Consider the following 12,875-nt stretch of genomic DNA (forward strand, 5'->3'; position numbering starts at 1 on the left):
AAATTAATCATTTGATAGTGGATATGTAATAAAAAGGTTATCAACTTTGTATGTGGATATATGCACTCGTTCTTTCGCGAACAAGATTGCGCTCCTAAAGTCGCGCAATATTACCGCTGCATATATCCACATACAAAGTTAATAACCTATAATGATCATATCAACGTGATAATGACGCTCTGTATGACTCTGTTTAATGCCAAACTCTCAGACAGCACACTGTGATTTTTATATACTATTTTATAAGTAAAGCATCTGCGGATCCAGGAATTTTGGTTTGATTTAAACATATTTTATTCCTTCCTTTTTATGACAACGTATACAATGTACATATACAGAAAATATACAAAACATTCTAAGAAAGGTAAAAGGGTTGGACCACAAGTTCATATAACATTAGTAATTCGGTCCGTCCCCGAAGGTATATTTAAAGGAAAATTTTATATTATAGATTGCATTGTATTCTTATAAAAATGACAAAATGTAATTGGAAGAGAACAAAGTTAAGCGAAATGAATAACAACAATGTTGGAGAAGAAGTAGAATGATTTAACTGTAAAAATTAAAAGAAAGCTAGATAGATGGTAATATAAGAAGAGAGAGAGAGAGAGTCCAGAGTGTTCCAAGGGTCGTAACTTGATGTGTGGGGTACAACTGCGTTAAGTTTATATACTAAAGTAATACGGCAGCAATCAGATTTCTTAATGAAAACGATTTGTATGTTTGATATATTTTTGTACTTCTAAAAATATTAGTGAATTTTCTTCTTCAGTATAATTTTCATCTCCAAACAAAAGAGTACGCGTATTCAGTGGATGAAAGATACGTGTGGCGTTAAAAAGTTGTATTCTTTGTAAAGCATAATGTCTACATTTAAAGAGAAAATGTTCGGCATCTTCAGTATCGTGACCACAATCACATGCAGCATTGTCTCTCAAATGATTTTTATATAAATCAGCATTTAAATTACTGCATTTATTACGCATTTGAGCATGGTAAACCGAGTACAGCCTTTCGCCAATATAAAAATATGTAGGTACAGATGAAGGTTTGTATTTTAGTTTAAGTTTTGATTTAAAAATATGAATTGTGGATGACTCTCTTATATCGGATTCTAAATCGTTCCATAAAGAAGAAGCTGATGGAATAAACGAGTTAGTAAATATTTGCGTACGACGAGCAACTGTTATATAATCATTCCTGTTTCTTAGAAGATAGGGTACATCATTGGCAACTGTATCTGGAATAAGATTTAATAGATAGTCCGGTAATGTACAATGCTTAGCTTTATACATGGTAACGAGTTTCTGAATGTTTCGTCTATCGGACAGAGATACCCAACCAATTTCATTAAGAAGACGTTCGATAGAAACAGACCTCGTAAGACCTGTGACAATACGTGCAGCCTCGTATTGGAGTTTTTCAAGAGAATGTTTTTCGTAATCTGCACAGCCAAATTTTGGTTAGAGGGACACCAACATTTAAGAGGGGGTCATCCATTTCAGGGGGGTGGGGGAGGGGGGTACGGGTAGGGTAGGGTCACGCCGAGTTTCAAGACCGACTTTCTTTGTAAAATGTAAGAATCAAAGGGGGAATTAACCCACAATGTCCCTCTGTCAGGCTCTGGTTCCGTGCATTTAAAGAATGGAGTTATCCCATACGGCTAACAGGAAACGTCTCTCATCATGATATCATAGATCTGAAATTGTCTGATACTTCAGAAGAATTTTCCGTCTTACTAGTACCATTTTATGTTTATAATTAAAACGCAATTGTCGTATTATGTGTCCGACAGAAATAGATTGATTTTATTTGGATGTGAAAATAAAATGTTCTATCAAATGATAATCGCGCGTAATTATTTATTTTTCAAGTAAAATGACTGTCATGCCATGTGCCTCCATCCAGATTTTAGTCTTTGATGCCGAGTATGTGGACAGAGTAGATGTAAAAAGAATGAAGTTTCGACTTTCGTGATATCACATCTTCGGACGTTCAAAACTTCACTTCATACGACAAAAAGGCCCATCTGGTATAATCGATACCGCCTGGGGACACAGATATGCCGTAGAAGTTAAAGTTTGAACAAAATCTCAAAGATTCTCAAAATCAGTTGATAACTTCATACTTCCAGGTTCAATTCAATGTATTTAGTTAAAATCATTAGCCATACAAAACTTCATTATTCTTATACCTATTGATAGTGTTTCGCATCAAATTTAGTCTAATTATATATATGAATAATCAAATAACTTAATAAGCAGAAATCCTGAAACTAAGCTTTTTATTTCGCATAGTTATAAAGAGAAGTTTTAGGCTTACGTGATATTACATGGAAAACTTTAGTAGCAACGTGTGATATAAATAAAATACACGCGTATCGGTGACGTTTTACCCAAAATATATATGAGAGACGTTGAAGGGGAAGGCGAAGTTTGAAATCTCAAACTCTCTACTATCTATTTTCTGACCAACGTCTCATTGCAAGAATAATAAGCGTATGTGCCCATACTACGTGACTTTGACGTCCTTGTTTTGGCTAATTGACAACAACTTCGTCTATTCAAAACTTTAAAGCAATGTAAGTTCTTTACCCCTTAGTCCAATTTACTCAAATATAGCGCAGGCTAAGGCAAAAAGTGTCTACTACACACTGAAGAAAAAGGTTTTATGAATAGACGAGCAGTTTTGGTCTGAAAACGGGAAAACTGTTCTCTTTTGAAAAATTTAGCATGCTAAGACGGCAAGCAATTGTTCCTTTTGACAGAAAAACGGATCAATGTGGACACTATGGGTGTTCTGCGTCTTTGAGATCCACAGGGACTTATTCAATGATCTTTAGGAGACATTAGATGGAAATAATTCGGCAGAATTAATAGAAAAATGCGGAAAATGCAGAATAGGCCTATACTGACGGCAAGCCCGCTAATACGGCAAGCCATTTTTTACTTTGTCGTCTGATGAGTCGCAGCAAACAGTCATTCGATGTTCTCCAAAAGCAGATCATTCTACTTCTAACCATAACTACATCAATTTTCAAAAACTACAGATTATATTATACTTTTAGAAATTCATGTCCCACAGTTTTCTTGCGAGTTACTTTCTGACTTTGCCCGTCGGAAAATATAAAATTCACAGACGAGCACATCACAATTAAACCTAACCAGGTCACTATCACAGTCAAAATGTATCAATTTCTTAAAGAAGTGGATCATTCGAAAGCATTCAGATGAAAAATGCAACACTGCTCACGCCTTATAGCACCTGCTTCTACAGTATTCAATTTTAAAAACTAGGTGTTGAAATCGATGATCACGTAGGACCAGAAAGTATAAAACTTTAATGTAGTCAAACGATATCAATATCTGCTGTTAAAAAGAAAATATTTTTTCTGAAAGAAGGGAATTCTTGAAAAGCACTGCACGCAAACAATTAAACAGATTATGTTAAGTCGGAACAGCTATAGTGTAAATGTGCACCTTCCCGAATACATCCCAAATTGTAGAACCACCTACTGAAGAAGTAATGCATTGTATGTATGTTTGATATATTTCAGTACGATGGCTTTAGCAGAGGAAGAACATACTTCTGCATATGTGTTCTGAATGAACGGGAGCCTATCATCATAGCAGGAACGCATATCATAATAGCAGGAACGCATATCATCATCATGAACTTCCATGAATTAACACACAGCGTGGCACTACTGTTCAAGTGTTGTTGCAAATACTATTCAACGACTCCTACATAAGTACAGCGTTCTGTAGTTATTTGCTCATTTCAAATTCTTGATAATTTTTCCCCATACAAATTTCGCCATCTGTTTGCATCTAATTTCATTTTTCAAGACGATAAAAAGTTATTATCGGGTTCCAAATGATACGAAAAAGAAGCTCTAATATTGTACTCTTAGCAGGTCAACATCTAAATTACATCTTTATAAGGCAATGGCGCCTTTGGGCTTTTTGTTACATGAAAAATCTGTGCTTTTTTATTTGTTTCATACAAGCGCGCTCTCAACCCCTCCCTTCAAAACACATATATTTTAATGTTGATTTATTTAATTTATAGGTGCACCTTCTTTCGGAAAAGAGTTTAGTACAAGAGACTTGTAGCATGAGGCAAGAAAACAAACGTGGAAAGCAATTATCATATGATATTTGTGGCCACAAGAATCCAAGGATGACTGATTTAAGGGAAAACAGTGCGTCACTCTGAGAAGAGGAAATTCTATGCAAATAGTTTTGCGGAAAATAGGGTGTTCAGTTGAAAAAAATGAGGCGTTGATACATTAAAACAGCTTGCCATATATAATTTTTATTGTATGTGTGCTTTGAATACAGTAAAAGTGTCATGGACATATTATTAATATTCAGTAACTGGAGCAACAATATATTCATTTTGGAATGCACAGTTGTTGTATACTTTATACAATATGAAAATACGGAGCGTCCTAGAATTGGTCTGTTCTGTGCATTTTGAGAATTCCTGTAATGTCCGTAAATTTTGTAGTTTTACTGAACAATTCTCGAATTGCGCAAAGGATGTTTAATTTGCACCTTAATAGATTATGACAAAAGTCGTGAATACAGAACAGATTAACAGAATGCAGAATACATTAAGTATAACATTGAAGTTATCACATGACCACACAATTATATATTTGAAGTAATATGGCTATTGTAGAAATGATCTACGAATTTTTAGAATTCTATATGCCAACTATTATTTGGACTCTTAAAATACGCATGACAGTTTCATCTAGTCTTCCTGCCTTGACGTTTGAAACATCCAAATGAATGACTTGTATGTGTGTTGATTTGACTGGCACAAATCATGAAGAACGCATGCCTTTATCAGTTTAGTTTGTAATTGATAAATTTAATAAAAAAGAATTAAAAGAACAGTTATGGAGTTTCGATGCAAATACAAATGTTACAGGTGTCCAGAAAGTTCGTTCCTATTTTTCGAGGACCAGAAAACGAAAAATATAAACACTTGAAGATTTTGGCTAATAAAACTTCTGTCAAGCCAGCTAAAAGGACTCCTGGAAATAATTATAATATCAGTACTCTAAAGACGTTTCAACGGCCTATATACCCGATATCATTTTTCAGCAAACATTTTGTGCTGCTTTATATAAAATGATAAAAATTATTATTAAATGTTTTCAACTTGATATTATATTTTGTAAGTTTTTCTTTTTAACTTAAAAGTAGATTAATTAGACTCTTTTGGCATAACCTATCTGATCTATGATACAGTCAAATATTTGCACAATGAATATTTTGTACAACAATGTGTAAAATCATTAAAGGCCTGAAATATATAAATGCCACGAAACACGATGATACAAGAAAATTGTAGCATGAAATACATGAAAAATGTTATTTTGACAGAATCTCTGAACAACCGTTGAGGAGTTTCTGCATTGCCAATTTAATTGACCACCGTAATTCAATCGAGTTCCATTATGTCACTGCCAACCCTGTTTGTCGGCAACATTTTGCTTTTGTTTCTCCCGCCGTGTACTCATCTCAAATTCAACGCATCGCATGCTATAGCGTTTCTGTCAGATTACATCTTGGCATCCGCCTTGGGTCGTCAAGTTCATGATCCCTGAAAACATATTGACATGCTGTTACATGTTACATGACGACTACGTGTAGACATGTTAGGCTCGTCTTCGAAAAAAAACCCATAACGCTCGGCATAGCCTCGCTCTGTATATTTTCTTCAAGTCCTAAATATATTCACTATTTATCATCAGGGTACTATTTCGCCCACAATGATAGCATTTATCATATGGATGAAATTAATGTTAATTGGTATTGCACATAAGTGGCGGTATGTATCGCTGACTATATACATAATTGTGCATTAAAACAATATGCTTTTAACGATGATGCTAATGCCATCAAAATAAATAGATAAAAAATACATGCATACCGTCAATTGCATGAGGCGTTATCCTCAAATGAGAATCTTCAGTGTTATGAACGTCCCTTTTTGGTGTCTGTGAGGAAGTGCATGGCCCAATCATATTGTTAACCTACTTTCTTAAAGTTGTGTACTGAAACGACATGAAAAGTTATATTACAAATAACTAACAATAACTCCTGCTAACTGGCAATACATTATCCGCTACTGTCCCAATCAAACGAGTTTTTAGTCGTTTGATAAAGTTTTGTGTTTTTGAAGTAACACACTGTAAAATTTTAATGAGATTAAAGATTATTGTATCTTGACGTCTATATCATTTAATACATGTATTATTTAGAGGTGATATGGTCTAGGTTGAAAGCACAGTTATATGGACCCAGTGGTTATGATTTCGACCCCCCAGAAGCGAACCTTCTACCACTGCCTCTCTTTTCCTAAATTGGCTCCAGTACTGGTAAGAAATTCAGAAAGTAGCTGTCGAGCGTGATTAAGTTCCTAGAACTTGTTTCACATTCGATGTAAATTTGATGTGGTTTTGTAAGAAGTAGAGGGATCTTTTCTTGGTGGACATCCGATGACTGTTTCTGAGAAGTGCGACTCAGCAGACTGTTACTTTGTCTTTAAAAACGGGTTGCCGTCTCAGCATATTTTACATTTTCCAGTATTGCGATAATTCTGCTTTATTTTTCTGCCAAGGGTCTTCAAAAGTACAGGCATTAAATCCATGTGAATCGGTTATACGCACGACATCCTACATGCCCACTGTTAAGTGTTTCCTGTCAAAAGGGACTTTTTGTTCAGATATCGGCTTTCCCGTTTTCAGGCAAAAACTTTTCATCTATTTATAAAACCATTTATTTGTACGTGAAGTATTCCATTTTTGCATTTGCCTGTGCTATATTTGGCAAAATTTCACTAAAGAGTATAGAACTTTGCTTTAAAGTTTTGAATTGACGAAGTTGTTGTCGATTAGCCAAAAAAAAAAAAGTAAATAAAAGGAGTAACCCTTTTTGGGGCCTCAAACTGGACTATTCTTGCACTTCATAATTGCATTTTCCGGCTAGTTTACATTTTCAATGTTTCAATGCATCTGAATTGCTACTTTTTAAAATGAATTTTATTATTTATAACAATTGCTGCTTTTTTGTGTAAGTGTAAGACGCAAACTTATTGAAAGCTAAAATATATATTTACCCTGATTTGTGTAGAAAATCTACATCCAACCGTTTTGGCCTATCTAATAACACAGATACATATTCAACAGAATAAGTCACATTACAAGAGGAAAACATTAAGCAATGCTTACAAGCACGTACACATGACTAACGCACATATAGTTAAGGTAAAACTATCAAGAAAAGGAACACAGTGGATCATCATCTTGCAGTCGTCAGTGCCAACAACACCGCTGTGGTGTTTTAAATCAGTTTATGGTGGGCTCCATACCTATCTCGTAACATCCATTGGGACAGTTTAATTGAGAGTTGTCCAAACGAGATAAATGATGTATATTTTTTTATGACAGTTTCTGTTTTTCTATATAATCTTCTTTGTTTTAAGTAACAAGCCCGTGTAAGACGTAACACTTTTGAGATCTAAATATATATTTACCCTGAATTCTGTAGAAAAACTACATCAAACCGTTTGGGCAATCTATTAACAAGGACAAATATTCAACAACATAAGTCATAGTACAAGATGGCAAGTCAAAGCAAGTACTCAAGACCTACACACAAATAGTTAACTTCTAAGCAACAAGGAATAAACTTACAAGAAATGGAAGGCAGTGGATCATCATCTTGTCAGTGGCAAAACCGCCGATGTGGTGTTTAAATACAGTTATTATGGGCCCCATATCTACTCGTAACATCTAATTGGACAGCTTAATTAAGAGTTGTCCAAACGAGACTTTAACTATCAAAATAATTATAAACTTGTAAACACGCTTTAAAAGCAAGGATAAAGAACCATGCACGCATATACTCAATACGTTCGCAGAAGCTCGACACCCAATGACAAATGATAAATAGTAATACATATTTATTTTAGGTTAATTGTTAAGAAATAATCACTATCGACATCCCTTTCCTTGTAAAATCCATCGCTCAAAGTGTTTGAGAAAATTAAACCAAAATTGTTTTGAGTGCTGAGCGTCAAGAAGGAAATAGGCTGTTGCAAATTTTCACCTCTTTGATGTGACGTGGCTGGGGGTCAGACCCTATGACTTTCGCGCATCCGGAGCTGCCGATTTATCATTATTCTGTCGAGGTAGAGATTTGGCTCATAATCATTTAGATAAAATGTTTTGAAGATTTACCAAATACAATAAGGAAATTGACATGACCCAAATCAAACCGTTGTGTTTAAAAACTCCCTAATATATCGTATTATACAGATTTGTTAGATAACTAAAATATATTCCTTTATATGAAGAGTCCATTATAATTTAAAATCCCAAATGAACCTAGTATGAAGGAGCATTTATCTGTATTAGCAAAATAATGTTCCAGCCACACCAAAAACATTTATATATAATACTAATAATGATAGGGTGTGCTTTTCTGTTAATTAACAATTATATCTTAACCTTCAGCTACACATTATTTATTTTCTGTGGGTTTAACACCGCACCGACACAATTACAGGTCATTTAGCGACTTTTCAAGTTTGACGATGAAAGGAGATCCCAGGTGCCTTCCGAGCAATATTTCATCACGAGCGGGCTTATGAAGAATTCAATGCCCCAAGTGAGACTCGAACACAGATCGATGAGGGGCAAGTGATATGAAGCATGACGGCCTCTCCTGACACATCAGACCATGTTTTTTCACGTCGCACCGACACAACTATAGGTGATATGGCTGATTTCCAGCTTGATGATAGAGGAAGACAAAATGTGCCCGTCCGTGCAAAATTTTATCACGAGTGGGTACCTGGGTAGAGCCATCGACCTTCCGTACGCCAGCTTGATGGCTCCTGACCAGAAAATATACATCAAACTGTACTAATAGTAATAACACAACTCTTTAATATTGAAATAGTTACTCTTTGTATTGAGAGTTTAACCGGAATAAGATCAACGAATAGAATATTTATTTATATTTTTCATTTTTCAAAAATACAATTTTTCTGTCACACCTTAACGCGACAGTTCTTACCCTTACTCTTATTAGGGTAAGGGATTGGGCTTAGGGGGTTAGTGTTTTCGGTTAGGGTTAGAGTGATTCTTGTTTATTTTATAGCTGCAAATTTTCCACACATAATTATATTGAGAGCTTAACTACAACGATTGTCCGGATATCTAAAGAAAAACTGGATTCGACCATTTTGATCCATTTTAAAACAAATATAGATATCTAATAGAAAAAGTCACTTTTCAAGAGTGCGGCCTTCTAACGTTTAGAAGAGAAGGACAAAACTAAAACGTAATGGAAAACAATAGAGCAAACGAATGGTCAGTGCCAAAAACTCCAAACGGATGATTACAGCAGTGTTCATTGCGCGACATACCTAAATCATGACACTAACTAGGTCAGTGTAAGTAAGAATTGTCCCAGCGTATTTCCGTTCAAAATATTTTATTGTTAATTTATATTTGATGAATAAAATCTTTAAAATGGCAAGACCAAAACCTATAAAGGAATTTACTCAATGTTTTTGTAGAAGAAAGGAACCTAGAGAAACACTATAACGTGCTCGATAAAACGGACCAAAAGACTACGTCCTGCCTGGTTTAAGAACTGTCATTTGTAGAGTGTCTAAAAATGTTCCAAAAGATACAATAAAAGAAAATATATATATTTCAACACTAAAATGATTAACCGACAAACACATGGTGTGTATCTAAACAGTTGGCTCTTTTTTTTTTGGATAAAATGTTATAAAACTTTACCAAATACAACAAGAAAATTGATATGACCCAAACTTTACTTTGATCCATTATTTTATCCACTTAACAAATCATTATTTGTATCCATATCTAATTAATTCAATATATATATATATATATATATATATATATATATATATATATATATATATATATATATATTTATATATATATATATATTATATATATATATATATATATAAACATGTGCCCCTAAAAAGTCATTCAGAATTTTTCAGTTCTAATAAATGATCGTCGTGTTACCATTAGATTGATCCAATGTAGCACTACTGTTGATAGTATAGCAGGACAAAGACCTTTCTATCCCATTCATTTTCCTGCAATTGAAACTTATCTGCTCAAGACTTCCTTACTTGTTAAACTCAGTAAAAGGTATTTATAAATCTATTAAGGCGTGTGTCATAAATTGTACTGTTTATAGTGAAATATTTTATTGCCCTATTGGCTTAAGACAGGGTTGTAAATTAAGTCCAATCCTATTTTCCCTATTTACGAATGAATTATATGACGTTATTGCTTAAAGTAAAATACATGGTATACAGTTGACACCTGACATTGTTGAAATTTTCTTGCTTATGTTTGCTGATGATGAAGCGTTAACCTCAGATACTATTAATGGTTTACAGAGAGAGCTTGATATAGTATGTAACTATTGTAGAGAGTTGAAGCAAACACTCAATGTCCAAAAAATCTAAAATAATGGGTTTTAAAAATGGTGGACAACTTTTGAAACATGAGAAGTTGTTTTATAAGGGTAATAGACTTGGATTGGTAAATGGCTTCAACTATGTTGGACTTGTTTTCATATAAGTAAAATGTCATTGTTTAAAATGTCAGGGACTATGGCTGTGAAAGCTAAAAGGAATTTAATATCACTATTGTCCTCCTCATCCAATGCCTATTCCAAGACATGTGTTGTTTTTTTGTTTGATGTAAAAATTGTACCGATTTTGTTATATGGATCCAAAATATGGGGACTTCACTGTATGGAACATATTGAAAGAGTTCAAACATATGCCTGTAAACGATTTATGTCAGCCCCTCTTAGAGCATGTCAGGTGCAATCTTCCCTCAGAATATAAATTCAAAATAATCCCTGAATTCAAACACATCTTATTGTTGAGAAAAATAGTTACCAATGATATCCCTTTAGGTCAGATACTTCTTTTTACCATCCAGGTGAGGCAACATCAATTATATTAGGCCAGACAACAACGAAGTCTTAAACATTAAATTTTTTCCATACGTCATAATCATTATTTTATCTTAGTTTTATCACCACAGATTCCTTCTGTTCACGTCAAAACAGTACTTATTTTCATGAAGCTTAAATACCAATTACAAACACCTTTTTTCAAGATATCCGGTACCAATCTTTCCCTTGGGTTTGCCATAAACAATTTTCAAAGGTGTGGCTAAACGACGCTTGTTTTAGCTCATGTTAAGCTCATTTTTTAAGATCAGGAAACGCTAATCATTCTTAAGTCATTCTTTATTTCTTAATGTAACACAACAAGATTGGTAAGATGAAGCATCAAATGCATTTTTGCAGGTCAGACATCATTTTTTCCTCTCATTTTAGACAGCATAGACTTTACGAAACCACTCAGCTTTCCTCAAGTTGGAAATAAACAATTTTCATTAAGATCAGACATATTATAGTCTAAGGAAATACTTAACTTGATGATGCAAGCATGAAATTTTCAATATTGGCCCAGACACAAAAATGATCATGGTCCACCTAAAAATCATCAATTTTCAAGATGGCCGCCAAGTTTCAAAGTGACTGCCAAAATTGAGGCTTTTTTCATATAATCAGGATCTGAAAATTCTAAAGTGTCATTTATTGTATATAGCATGTTTATAATATGTGGGTGTCCCCATATGCTGTCAGTTTCTTTTTTTGATGCTCTTTACAAATATGGACCCATTCAACATGGTCTCAAGCGCTTTAAAATGGCTGCCAGACTTTTAAATAGCCTGCTTATCACCTCAAAGTTTGAGTCTTCCACTTTCATAGCTATCACTTTCGATTGTTAATTGAATCCTTGTTCCAGATAAACAAGTACGCATATACTATGATATTGGCCTGAAAAATGCTTATATGATTAAAATGGACTTCTTATATACTTCTTGGATATCTTCTTTCCAATCTCTTCTTTGTAAAGCTGTTAATGGTCTATATTCACTATTTTCTAGGTTAAAATTTGATGTTAAAACTAAATTGACACTCTTTGATCGTATGGTTGAACCAATTTTATTATATTGTGCTGAAGTATGGGGCGTATACGATACAAGTTGCTTAGATAGAATACATATGAAATTTTGTAAAAGGATACTCGGTGTAAAAATGCAAACCCCGAATATGGCAGTGTTGGGGGAACTTGGAAGGTATCCTCTCTCAATACTGTGCAAAGAGAGAGTTCTAAAATATTGGTTAAAGCTTGTAAATAATCCAGATACTATCATGACTGATATTTTTAGAGACCAATGTAACAATGTCAATTCTCCCCGATGTACAAACTGGCCCAAATATGTTAAAACTCTTTTAGAACAATTAGGATATGGATATTTATGGAACCATATAGCGCCAAATATTAACTATTTTCCAATGCTACAAAAACGGTTAAGAGACCAGTTTATACAGGAATGGCATGGTAGTATTACAAACATGCCAAAACTAGAATATTATTCAAGATTTAAAACGCTGTTTATGTTTGAACCATATCTCACAAATGTTGATAATGATTACTTAAGAAAATTACTCAGTTGTTTTAGAATGTCTTCACATTACTTAGCTATTGAAACTGGAAGGTATAGTGGTATAGCTAGGGATCAAAGAATATGTCAAAATTGTAATTTAAATGTTATAGAATCTGAGTATCATGTGTTATTGACCTGTCCTAAATATAAAAACATCGTGGCCAAATCTGAAAATGTTTGACAATTTGTTGTCATCTGCTAAGAAAAAAGTCCAAAGGAATATATGTAAATATTTGAAGGAAATTTATTTGTTAAGTGT

This window comes from Mercenaria mercenaria, unplaced genomic scaffold, assembly GCF_021730395.1.
Source record: "Mercenaria mercenaria strain notata unplaced genomic scaffold, MADL_Memer_1 contig_4869, whole genome shotgun sequence".
NCBI classification, from domain to species: Eukaryota; Metazoa; Mollusca; class Bivalvia; order Venerida; family Veneridae; genus Mercenaria; species Mercenaria mercenaria.